The 13,837-nt window shown below is 42.0% G+C and overlaps 1 protein-coding gene across 3 annotated transcripts in view; it reads right to left on the bottom strand.

Annotated features, from left to right (window-relative positions):
- Positions 1-13,837, bottom strand: part of VMP1 (vacuole membrane protein 1) — a 136,794-nt gene that overhangs the window by 86,989 nt on the left and 35,968 nt on the right. The window lies entirely within an intron of this gene.

Here is a 13,837-nt window from a genome sequence, read left to right as displayed (position 1 = left end):
GCCTGTCCAAAGAATAAAAATGAAAAAATAATTATTCTACTCTGTTACATGACTTCTCAACAAAATTAATGACACCATGATATGAGTTGCTTTTAAAAAAGTATGTATTTTTTCTCCATCTCTGCTTTTAAGTTTTGCGTAGTTTGATCTATTTTTTCAATTCTCTTAGTTGTATCTTTCAAAAGGCTTATTAAATTAGTTTTTAATTTCGGCTCTCTTAAAAAATTTATTCTAGAATTTCCACCTGGCTCTTTTACAGTTTTCAATTCTCAGTCAAAATCCTCAAAACTTGTTGTCTCCTTGAACACATTAATTTTGGATTAAAAAGTACATGTCTAATTAAGTGCATTAAATGGATACTCTGTGAATCTTTGTATTGCTTGCATTGTTTTTGATCAAATTAATTTGCCCCCCTGGGGACAACACTGTGGCGCAGCCGGTAAAGCCGCTGCCTGCAGTGCCAGCATCCCACGTAGGCATCAGTTCAAGACCTGGCTACTCTATTTCAAATCCAGCTCTCTGCTCTGGTTTGCGAAAGCAGCAGAGGATAGGCCCCTGCAACCGCAAGGGAGACCCAGAAGCAGCTCCTGGCTCCTGGTTTCAGATAGGCACAGCTCCGGGAGTGAACAAGCAGATAGAAGACCTTTCTCTGTGTCTCCCTCACTCTCTAACTCTGCCTCTTAAATAAATAAATAAATTTTTAAAAAATCTGACTTGCTTCCTCATATATCTGATTAATTTATTTATCATTTTCATCTACTTGATAGGCAGAGCAAGAGACACAGAGAGACAGAGAGGGAGCATGAGCGAGTGCACGGCATGCACACTGGTTCACTTTCCAAATGCCTGCAATGGTCAAGGCTCAGTAAGGCCAGAACCAGGAGTCCAAAACTCCATCTGAATCTCCAACATGGGGGCAGTGCCCCAAGCTCTTAAGCCATCATCTGCCACCTCCAAGATGTATTAGCAGGAAGCTGGATTACAAGTGGAGTCGCTGGAACTCAAACCAGCACCCAGCTATTGGATGTTACATTCCAAGCAGTAGCTTAACCCACTGTTCCAAAATGGACATCATTCTGATTACTTTCAATTCAGTGCTTAACTTTACACAAGAAAAAAATACAAAGAAAATGAGAAGACTAGGATGATTTTACTTTCCATTAGATTTAAGCAGAGGCTGAACTGGGCCCCTAGCGATTCTGAACTGATAACTACATTATTTATTTAAAGCTGAGTTTCCATATCCATGAGGGCTGACTTAGATGTAGTTCATGCTTTCTTCTGAAGGATTACTTTTAAAGGGTTTCACTCAAAGCCTACAGGTTTATCAGGGCCTATGATGAATAATCTCTCCTGAGTTTCCTCTTTAACCTACATCTTGGACTTCTAATTATTTTACTCTTTTAACTCTCTGATGCCTTTAAACACATATATGGGCGTCCCAAGCATAACCTGCTGCTCCCCAACACTGGCCCCAGGCAACTGTTACCTATAATTTGTTGAGAATAGCTAAAGCATGTGAATTCAAAATGACTGCTTGCCAGAGGATGGCCCAAGTGCTTGGGCCCCTGCGCCCACATGGAAGACCCAGAAGCTCCTGGTTCCTGGCTTCGTATCGACTAGCTCCAGCTGTTGGGGAGTAAGCCAGCAGAAGAAAGACCTCTGTCTCTGTCTCCGCCCTCCAACTCTGCCTTTTGAATAAAATAAATCTTTGATAAAAAAGTGATACTAATTATAACAGCAATTGTTTATTGGGCACTTTATAGTGCTGAAAAATGCACACGTGTTCTTTCATTTAATCCTTAATACACCTTTATGAGATAGGTATTATTATTATCCCCACTTTTGTATAAACTGAGGATTTTTTTGTAAAAAATTTATTTATTTGAAAGTCAGAGTTACATAGAGAAAGAGCAAGAGAGAGTTGAGAGACTGTTTTCCATCCTCTGCTTCACTTTCCAAATGGCCCTAACAATCAGGGCTGGGCCGGGCTGAAGCCAAGAGCCTGGAACTCCACCTAGGGCTCCACAGTGCGTGGCAGGGGCCCAAAAATTTGGGCCATCTTCCACTGCTTTCCCAGGCACATTATTAGGTAGCTGGATTAGAAGTAGAGCAGGGGTCAGTGCTGTGGCACAGGAGGTAAAGCCACCACCTGCAGTGCTAGTATCCCATCTGGGTGCTGGTTCAAATCCTGGCTGCTCCACTTCTGATCAAGCTCTCTGCTATGGCCTTGGAAAACAGTAGAAGATGGCCCAACACCTTGGGCCCCTGCACCCATGTGGGAGACCCAGAAGAAGCTCCTGGCTCCTTGCTCCAGATCAGCGCAGCTCCAGCTGTTGTTGCCAATTGGGAAGTGAACCACCGGATGGAAAACCTCTCTCTCTCGCTCGCTCTCTCTCTGCCTTTCTTTTTCTGTGTAGCTCTTTCAAACAAATAAATAAATCTTTAAAAAAAATGAAGTACAGCAGGCATAAAACAATGAAATGTGTCTTAAAAAGGTGATTATTTATGTTAGGGTGAAATTTGCTGATAGTAAATGTCACTTATGGATAATATAAACACAGATTTAAGTATCAGAAGATGGCTAGGCTAAAATGGATGCCAATGATAGAAAACAATATCTTTTTAAGATTTATTTTATTCATTTGAAAGACAGAGTTACAGAGAGAGGTAGAGACAGAGAGAGAGAGAGGTCTTCCATCTGATGGTTCACTCTCCAATTGGCCACAATGGCCAGAGCTGCGCTGATCCAAAGCAAGGAGCCAGGAGCTTCTTCCGGGTCTCCCACATGGGTGCAGGGGCCCAAGGACTTGGGCCATCTTCTGCTGCTTTCCCAGGCCATAGCAGAGAGCTGGATTGGAAGAGGAGTAGCGAGGACTAGAAAAGGCACCAATATGGGATGCCAGCACTCCAGGCCAGGACTTTTAACCCACTGCACCAGTGCCGGCCCCAAAAACAATATCTTTTAAAAGTGCAGAAAAATTCTATCCTTCCTATTTGCCTTTTCATGACCCTTTGGAAGGAAAATATAAAATATTGCCTCCAACATGTTGACAAGAGTATCTATGCAGAAATGTCAGAGAAGCCCTTCAGGCAATCAGTAGTAAGTTCTATTTTTTAATTTTTAAGATTTATTTTATTTATTTGAAAGAGTTATAGAGAGAAGTAGAGCCAGAGAGAGAGAGAGAGGTCCTCCATCTTCTGGTTCATTCCACAAATGACTGCAATGGCCAGAGCTGCGCCAATCTGAAGTCAGGTGCCAGGAGCTTCTTCTGGGTCTCCCATGCGGGTGCAGGGGCCCAAGGACCTGGGCCATCTTCTGCTTTCCCAGGCCTTAGCAGAGAGTTGGATCAGAAGTGGAGCAGCCAGGACACAAACCAGCACCCATATGGGATGCTGGCGCTGCAGGTCAGTGCTTTAACCTGCTGCGCCATAGTGCTGGCCCCAGTAAGTTCTTTTTTGAAAGAGTTTAAAGTTCTCTTAGCATCAGACAACTTGATTCTTAAGACCCCTAACTCGTCACCAGCCAAATGTGCATTGATAGAGACTTTTCTCTCTTACTCCTTTTCCAAACTGCCCAGCAATAGTTAGATTGCCAAGTTAAATAAAATTCAGCAGAAGTATTTGCATCAGCTTATGACTTTAGAGTTTTGCAGGAGAGGAGTTAGCTAAAAATAACTAAGTGGCCCACTCATTTTATAAAATGATGCAAGTGTCTAGCACTAAGGGAAGGGACAATATAATAGTAAAAAGACTAAGCTGATGGGGAAGGATTGGTTTATGGAAAATTTATCAGTTATCCTTTGAAAAGAAAAACAAAATCTCTTAGGAACTTGGTGTTCACATCTCAGAGAAATACAACACAAAAGTGCAGACTTATATTTGAGAGTTAATGTTAACTGTTTAAGTCTGTTTAGCTTCTTGTATTTCTTTAAAACTACAAGTCAGAACTTTATATTTCCTTTGATAAAAGTATGTACAATATAAAGTAATTTTGCATATTCTTGTGCTGCACATGGGCTGACTTTTTGGAATTTTTTTTTTTTAAAGACGAAGCAGAACCTTGTAATTTGTGTAAATGACAAGTGTAAAATCCTACCATGAAATGCTAAAAATATGTACTGTTTTGAATCAAATCAAGAAATGCAGCATTAAAAAAAAAAAAAAAAGTAGAGCAGCTGGAACTTGAACTGGTACTTATATGGGATGATGGCATTGCAGATGGCAGTTTAACCCACTGTGTGTGTGTCACAATAAAAGAACAATAAACTGAGTTTTTAAGGTAAAGAAACCTAGGGTGAGTGTTTGGCCTAGTAGTTAGGCTGCAAGTTAGGGCATCTACATTCCACATCAAAATGTCTAGGACAAATTAAAAAAAATGTCTAGGTTTGGGGACAGCATTGTGATGCTGGCATCCCATGTGGGCAGCAGTTTGATCCCTGGCTGCTCCGCTTCTGATCTAGCTCCCTGCCAATGCACCTAGGAAACAGCAGAAGGGTCCAAGTCCTTGGGCCACTGCACCCATGTGGAAAGCCTGGAAGAAGCTCCTGGTTTCTGGCTCCTGGCTTTGGGCCCAGCTCTGGCCATTGCAGCCCCTTGGGAAATGAACTAGCAGATGGAAGATTCTCTCTCTCTCTCTGTCACTCCCCCACTCTCTCTGTAACTCTTTCAAATAAACATTTTTTTAAAAGAAAATACCTAAGTTTGATTTTTACTTTTAGCTTCTCATTACAGCTTCCTGCTAATGCAGACCCTGGAGGCAGTGGGATAGCCCAAGCTATTGGGTTTCTGAAAACCAAATGGAAAATCCACATAGAATTTCTAGCAGCTAGCTTTGCCCTAATTCCCAATCATTGTGAGCATTTGGGGAGTGAACCAGCAGATGGGAACACACACACACACTCTCTCTCTCTCTGCCTCTAAAGCTAAGAAATTTGCCAAATTTCACAAAGTGGGGTCAGTGCTGTGGTGTAGTGGGTAAAGCCACTGCCTGCAGTGCGGGTATCTCATATGGGCACCAGTTCAAGTCCTGGCTGCTCTACTTCTGATCCAGCTCTCTGCTATGGCCTAGGAAAGCAGTAGAAGATGGCCCAGGTCCTTGGGCCCCTGCACCCATGTGGGAGACCTGGAAGAAGCTCCTGCTCCTGGCTTCAGATCAGTGCAGCTAAGGCAGTTGCAGCCATCTGGGGAGTGACAGAAGACTTCTTTCTCTCTCTGCCTCTGCCACTCTATAACTCTGCCTATCAAGTAAATAAATAAATTTTAAAAACAGCAAAAAAAAAAAAAAAAAAAAGCAACAAAAATCACGGTTAGTTATATCCGACTGGACATTCAAACCAGCTATTTGAATCCGAATAGATCCTATTTCTTTCAAAGCTAGGAATGAAGGACTTCTTTAATAGAAAGCTTTTATTTAATAAACATAAATTTCAAAGGTACAATTTTGGATTATAGTGGTTCAGCCCCCCATACCCGCCCTCCCACACCTAAACTGTCCCACTTCCTACTCCCTCTTCCATCCCATTCTTCATTAAGATTCATTTTCAATTATCTTTATATACAGGAGATCAACTCTAAACTCTGTAAAGATTTCAACAGTTTGCACCCACACAGACACAGAAAGTATAAAGTACTCTTTGAAGACTAGTTTTGGCCAGCGCCGTGGCTCACTTGGTTAATCTCCCGCCTGCGGTGCCGGCATCCCATATGGGTGCCGGGTTCTATTCTAGTCCCAGTTGCTCCTCTTCCAGTCCAGCTCTCTGCTGTGGCCTGGGAAGGCAGTGGAGGATGGCCCAAGTGCTAGGGCCCCTGCACCCGCATGGGAGACCAGGAGGAAGCACCTGGCTTCTGGCTTTGGATAGGCGTAGTTCCGGCTGTAGCAGCCATTTGGGAGTTGAACCAAAGGAAGGAAGACCTTTCTCTTTCTCTCTCTCTCTCTCACTGTCTAATTCTGTCAAATAAAAAAAAAGTAAAAAATAGAAAAATGAAGACTAGTTTTATCATTCTCACAGTACTAGTTTTACCATCCTCACATTACAACTCATTAAGGACAGAGGTCCTACATGGGGAGCAAGAGCACATTGCCTCCTGTTGTTGATTTAACAACTGACACTCTTATTTATGACGTCAGTGATTACCTGAGGTGCTTGCCATAAGCTGCCAAGGCTATGGAAGCCTCTTGAGTCCACAAACTCTGACATTATTTAGATAGGGCCATAATCAAAGTGGAAGTTTTCTATTCCCTTCAGATAAAGGTGCTCCTTCTTTCGACCAGGATCTCACTCACAGAGATCTTTCATGTAGGTCACTTTTTGCCACAGTGTCTTGGCTTTGTATGCCTGAAATACTCTCATGGGCTTTTTAGCCAGATCCAAATGCCTTAAGGCCAGAGTGCTATTTAGGGCATTTGTCATCATTCTATGAGTCTGCTATGTGGCCTGCTTCCCATGCTGAATCATTCTCTCCTTTTTAATTTTATCTATTATTATTAGCAGACACTTGGTCTTATTTATGTGATCTCTTTGACACTTATTCCTATCTTTATGATCAGTTATGAACTTAAGCTGATCACTTCAACTAGTAAGATGGCACTGGTACCTGCCAACTTAATGGGATTTGGAGTCCTGTGGCAAATTTTTAGCTTTACCCTTAGGGGTAAGTCCGAGGGAATGTGTACCGAACTATACATCTCCTCCCTCTCTTATTCTCACTCTTATTTTTTAAGAAGGATCAATTTTCAATTGGATTTAAACACCTAAGAATAATTCTGTGTTAAGTAAAGAGTTCATCCAGTGATATTAAGTGGAAAAAGAAAATACTAAAAAGAATAAAATAGTAAGTTGTTCCTCAACAGGACAAGGGCTGATCAAGTCACTGCTTCTCCTCATGTCACTTTCACTAGAATGAAGGGTTTTAATCCTATAGTAAAACTACTTTCAATTACGGGTACTTAAATATTAAAGAAAAAGATGGAATTAAATTAGCTAAGTTTGGCATTATCTGACCCTGGGCATGCCATGAGAGATACATCCTGCATGTAAATACGTATAACAATGGAAAGAAAGTCTGGTCAATAGCTATTGAACTATAACATTTGTGGGAAACTAATAAGATATGTAATTTTTTAAAAGATTTGTTTATTTTGAAAGGCAGAGTTAAAGAGAGAGACACAGAGAGAGAAAGACAGATCTTCCATCCACTGGTTTACTTCCCAAATAGCCGCAATGGCAAGGACCGGACCAGGGCCAACCCAGGAACCAGGAGCTTCTTCCGGGTCTCTCATGTGGGTGCAAGGGCCATCCTCTACTGCTTTCCCAGGCTTATTAGCAGGGAGTTGGATTGAAGTGGAGCAGCCAGTACTTGAACCAGTGTCCATATGTGATGCCGGCATCACAGGCAGTAGCTTTACCTGCTATCCCACAATGCTGTCCCCTGAAAGTTATTTACATTTACATGTATTAAGTGATCTTAGGTAGACATAAATATCAAAAAATAACAGAATATGTTTCCAAGCTAAAGGCATTGGATGGTTTGGATTTGGGTGAATCTGCTCTATGCATATATTTATCCAAAACAAAATTAGCAAATATAATGTATTGGCTGAATTAGCAATGCCACCTACTGGCAAGTCAAACACAAACATGCAAAAAAAAAAAAAAAACTTCCAGAAAAGTGGTTCTTTTTTTTTTTTAAATTAACTAATTGATTTATTTGAAAAGGGGTAGAGGGAAAGAGAAAGGAAGAAACAGAGAGATAGATCCCATCTGCTGGTTCATTACCCAAATGCCTACAAAAGCCAGAGCTGGGCCAGGCTGAAGCCAGGAGGCCAGAACGCAATCAGGGTACCCCATGTAAGCCAGGACTCAAAGAGTTGAGCCATTTCCTGCTGCTTTCCAGCATGCGCATTAGCAGGAAGCTGGAATGGAGAGTGGAGCCAGGACTCAAATCCCAGCAGTCCCATATGGGATACAGGAGTCCCAAGCAGTGTTTTAACTGCTGTGCAAAATACCCACTCCTCTATGCATGCAAACACTGACAGTAGCTCTATTCATAATTGCCAAATCTTGGGAGCAGCCAAAGTATATTTAGTAAGCAAAAGGACAAACTGTTGTGGTTCATCAACACAATGAATATGAAATAAGGTATTAAGTCACGAACCAGTCTTAAGTGCATGTTGCTAGGTCAAAAGAGGACCATCAGAAAAGGATATATACTCTACAATTTCAACTATATAACATTATAAAAAAGGCAAAACTACAGATAGTAAAAAGATCAGTGGTCGTAAGAGATTTGGTGGTGGGCCAGGGGAGTAGTGCAAAACAGGAATAAACAGGTGGGGCACAGGGCATTTGCAGATATTCTGTACAATGTAATAGTACATACATAACATTATACATTATCAAAACCCATAAAAACTGGGGCCAGTAATATGACACAGTGGGTTAAACTGCCATCTGCAATGCCAGCATCCCATATGCATGCTGGTTTAAGTCTCAACTGCTATACTTCTAATTCAGGTCCTGTTAATACACCTGGGAAAGCAGCAAAGGATGGATGACTCAAGAGCTTGGAATCCTGCCACCCACGTGGGAGATGGGTCCTGGCTCCTGGCTTCAGTTTGGTAGTTATACCAAACTGAGGTTACCAAACTGGGGTTAGCCAGCTACTGCTGCCGTTTAGGAAGTGAACCAGCGGATGGAAGATCCCTCTGTCTCTCCTATTCTCTAATTCTGCCTTTCAAATAAATACAATAAATATCTTATAACATAAAAATGTACAAAACAGGAGCTGGCACCATGGCTCACTTGGTTAATCCTCCACCTGCGGCACCTATATGGGCATTGGGTTCTAGTCCTGGTTGCTCCTCTTCCAGTCCAGCTCTCTGCTGTGGCCCAAGAAGGCAGTGGAGGATGGCCCAAGTGCTTGGGCCCCTGCACCCACATGGGAGATCAGGGGGAAGCACCTGGCTCCTGGCTTCGGATCAGCACAGTGCCAGCCGTAGCGGCCATTAGGGGAGTGAACCAACGGAAGGAAGACCTTTCTCTCTGTTTTTCTCTCTCACTGTCTCTGTCAAATAAATAAATTTAAAAAAATGTACAAAACTGAGTGATACCTAATATAAACCATGAGCTTTACTTAATAAGGTATCAATAATGGTTCCTCAATTGTAACCAATTATCACATTAGTGGAGAAGTTAATAATAGGGGAAACTATGGGTGAGTGGGTTCCATACCTTACATGGGAACTCAGTCCTTTTAGCTCAACTTATCCTGGTCTCCCATGGGGTGCAGGGCCCAAGCACCTGGGCCATCCTCCACTGCACTCCCTGGCCACAGCAGAGAGCTGGCCTGGAAGAGGGGCAATCGGGACAGAGTCTGGCGCCCCGACCAGGACTAGAACCCGGTGTGCCGGCGCCGCAAGGCGGAGGATTAGCCTAGTGAGCCGCGGCGCCAGCCCAATAAATCTAAAACCATTCTAAAAAATGATGTCTACCGGGGTCAGCATTGTGGCATAGTAGGTAAAGCCATTGCCTGCAATGCCAGCATCCCACATGGGTGCCGGTTCGTGTCCCAGCTGCTCCACTTCCAATCCAGCTCCCTGCTAACGGCCTGGGAAAGCAGTGGAGGATGGCCCAAGTGGTTGGGTCCCTGTACCCATATGGGAGACCTGGAATAAGTTTCTGGTTCCTGGCTTCAGCCTGACCCAGTCCTGGCTGTTGTGGTCACCTGGGGAGTAAGCCAGCTGATGGAAACTCTTTCTATCTCTCCCTCTCTCACCTTAATTCTGTCTTTCAAATAAATAAATAAATTTTTTAAAGATTTATTTATTTGAAAGTCAGAGTTACACACAAACACACAGAAAGAGAAAGGGAAAGAGAGAGAGATCAATCTGCCATCCAGTGATTCACTCCTCAATTGGCCACAATGGCTGGAGCTGCACTGATCTGAAGCCAGGAGCCAGGAGCATCTTCTGGGTCTCCCACGCGGGTGCAGGGGCCCAAGGACTTGGGCCATCATCTACTGCTTTCCCAGGCCATAACAGAGAGCTGGATCGGAAGTGGAGCAGCCAGGTCTCGAACTGGCGCCCATATGGGATGCTTGTGCTTCAGGCCAGGGCATTAACCCGCTATGCCACAGCACCGGCCCCAGTAAATAAATTTTTATAAAAGAAATAATGCCTATTAACTTTTTTTAAAAAAATATTTATTTATTTATCTGAAAGGCAGAGAGAGAGAGAGAGAAAGAGAGAGAGAGAGGTCTTCCATCCACTGGTTCATTCCCCAGATGGCTGCAAAGCCTGGAGCTCTGCTGATCTGAAGCCTAGAGCTTCTTCGGGTCTCCCACATGGGTGCAGGGGCACAAGAACTTGGGCCATCTTCCACTGCTTTCCCAGGCCATAACAGAGAGCTGGATCAGAAGTGGAACAGCAGGGATTTGAACTGGTGCCCATAAGGGATGCCAGCACTGCAGGTGCCGGCTTTACCCGCTAAGCCACATCGCCGGCCCCCTTTTAACTTTTACAATGTGTTCTTAGTCCTTTACAAACTTGTCTTTTCTTTTTCCCGCCCCACTAATGGTACCAGCAACCCACCTAGATAAAGGTGAAGCTCTTATCTACCTTGCAGAATAATTGCAGTATCCCTTTAAGTGTCTCTTTTCAGAGACTTATAACATGATTGTAAACAAGTGAACATCTGTCTCTGTTCAGTTAGCTGCATCAACATCTACACAGTTACTTAAGTCAAAAACCAAGTTATCTTTGACTGCTTCTTCCCCAGTTCTAATGCATCACATCCTTTTAATTTTATCTTAGAAATTTCTCTCGGGGCTGGCATTGTGGCACAGCAGGTCATGACAGCCGCTGCCTACAATGCTAGCATCCCATATGAGCGTGGGTTTGGGTCGTGGCTGCTCCACTTGTGATCTAGGTCCCTGCCAGTGCATATGGAAAAGCAGCAAATGATGGTCCAAGTACTTGTACCCCGGAAACCCACATCAGAGATCTGGATGAAGTTCCTGGCTCCTGGCTTTGTTCTGGCTCAGCCCTGACTGTTGTGGTCATTTGGGAGTGAACCAGCAGATGGAAGATCTCTTTGTCACTCCCTCTCTCTCTGTAATTCTACCTTTCAAATAAATAAATAAATATTTTTAAAAGATTTCCCTATCAGATTTGTCCTATCTTATTCAATGGCCACTGCTACTCCAAGCACTTCTTGAAACATCAAAGACCTATGCCTTCTTTTGCCTTCATTTTGTTTGGGTTCTCTATGTAAGTTTTTTTATAAACACTATCTTCTCCATTCCTCCTGTCACCTCCATGTAGCTCTTCTCTCCCAACTTCAATCACTCTCCTACATTACAGTCAAAATTATATACTCATAAATTATTTTACACTATTTTATACACTTCTAATTTTAGGGCATTTCAAAGAATTCCAAATGCTACTCACCAAAGAACAATATAAAAATTCAGGCTTACATAATGTTGATAAAAGTTCCCTGATGCACCCTGGATCTCAGTTTATTAACAGAAGTAATAATGTCACAATGATTTTGAATATAAATTTAACATATAATAATAATTTACATGGGGCAGCACTATGGTGTGGTATGTTAAGCCTCCATCTGCAGTGCTATCATCCCATATGGGAGTGGGTTCCGGTCCTGGCTGTTCCATTTCTGATCTAGCTTCCTGCTAATAGCCTGGGAAAGTAGTGGAGGATGGCCCAAGTCCTTGGGCCCCTGCACCCAGGTGGGAAGACCTCGAAGAAGCTCCTGGCTCCTGGCTTTGGATCACTCCAGCTCCAGCTGTTGCAGCCATTTGGGGAATGAAGTAGCAGATAGAGGACCTTTGTCTCTGTCTTTCCCTCTCTCTTTAACTCTGCCTCTCAAATAAACAAATCTTGAAAAAAAAAAAAACTTTAAAAAATAATTTACATACATAACCGGAGAAAGATTCATATAGAAGCAATACCATTCTTATAATACCATTTCAGAAGTTTCTTGATCATTTCTTCATACTTGTTGGACTACTATAATAGCTACAGCAGTGAGTACAATGAAAGACAAAGACACCTTCCCTCAAGTACCTCTTTATTTTCTAAAATTGTGAATAAAAAAATAAAATAAAATAAAAATAAAATTGTAAAAGGTTTAAACACATTCTATTAATCCTATGCTCTGATATAGGCCAGAAATAACTGCTTACTATATGGAAACAGAGTCTTGATTTCATAATAAACTCTTATTTGTATGTATCTTAATCCTTTACTGGATACCTGGATGAGTAAATTAGAATAATAATGCTTTTGCCTGAAGACATTTTATAAATGTCATGTTAGTAAGTTTTCTAGCAACATGAGCAAAATATAAAGCATGAATATTCCAGGTTTCAAATTTTTTAATCCTAAATTCTTATGCAATTTAAGGGAGGTTATTTCTCTGTATTTCAAATAAATAAATAAATACAAAAAAGTGTTTAGCTTAGCAGTTAAGAAAACTGTGTCCCCTTTTGGTCTACTCAGGTTTGACTACTGGCTCTGGCCACTGACTCTTACTTCCTGCTAACGCAGAAGTTGGAAGGCAGCGGTGACGGCTCTGGCACTGAGTTTCTGGCTCTTGGTTTCAACCCTGGCCCTGCCTTGGTTGTTGCAGGCATCTGGGGAGTAAACCAGCAGGTAGGAGCTTTCTTTCTGTCTCCCAAATAAATAAATAAACAAACATATACACACATATAACTTTTTAAAATTAAGAATGTAGTAGTTATTAGAGAAGCAATGATATGAGTTAGTTCCCTAGGACTTATGTCCTATTTGAGTCAGTCAACATTCAAACAAGGGCATCCTTTTAAAATTTCTCAAGCTTTAACTTTCCATAAGCTTGCAGAAATTATGTATTGCAGATTATTCCAAAAGCATTCTTCAAGCCATCAACTTAGCACACATTGAACCAAGCAATTATTCCTTAATATCATACCTGCTTCAGAAATGAATTCATTATAGAATAGAGATTGCAAGTATTTACAGGGCTAAGTTTTATTCAGCAATCAGTATTACTGTGACATCTTTTCATCTGCTTTTCCCCAATGATAATCAAACTGTTGTCAAAATGGAATTGTTTACAAGTTATTATTCAGGAAGGGAACACAGTGAAATAAGCAAGACATCTAGGACATAAAATTTACTGCGGCACTCACTCCACAGGCCTGTACTGTGCATGGCTCTGAGATAGTGCCTATTCAGATTTTGTGCTGTAGGTGTCTGGCTTGCCTTTCTCACATCCTGGTTCTGATATTATGTCAGCATTTTTGCGAGTATTCACAGGGAAGCTTATCTGTGTTCTCTCTCATTTCAACTAATACAAGTGTATTTCTCAGAAAAGGTATTTTAAAAACTTTGGTTCAAAGTGTTTAAGAAAGCATATAGTTCCATGCATATAATGCTTCATCAATTACATTAAATAAATAAAAGAACCAAAATACTACTGAAGTATGTATGTGGTCTTTAAGAATGTGAGGGAAGACAGTATTCTCTGTTGCTCATCATCAGAAAAAGCAAACTGCCCAAACTCCCTTGAAGTCTTATATGGAATTTTGTTCATTTAAAGTATCTTAGGGTTAGGTATTCAGCCTAGCAGTTAGGATACTGGCTGAAATGCCTGCATCTCCTATCAGAGTGCCTGGGTTAGAGTCCATGCTCTATTTCTGATTCTAGCTCCTTGTTCACGAACTGTGGTAGGCAGCAGGTGGCTGGGTCCCTGTCACCCATGTGGAAAACATGGATGGAGTCCCCGGCTCCTGGTTTCGAGCTGGAACAGCCCCAGCCTTTGCAGGCATTTAA

The sequence above is a fragment of the Oryctolagus cuniculus genome, chromosome 17 (assembly GCF_051225735.1).
Source record: "Oryctolagus cuniculus isolate XC-2025 breed Fujian yellow rabbit chromosome 17, ASM5122573v1, whole genome shotgun sequence".
NCBI lineage: Eukaryota > Metazoa > Chordata > Mammalia > Lagomorpha > Leporidae > Oryctolagus > Oryctolagus cuniculus.
The sequence above is the reverse complement of the archived record's forward strand: the minus strand, read 5'-3'. Positions and strand labels throughout refer to the sequence as shown.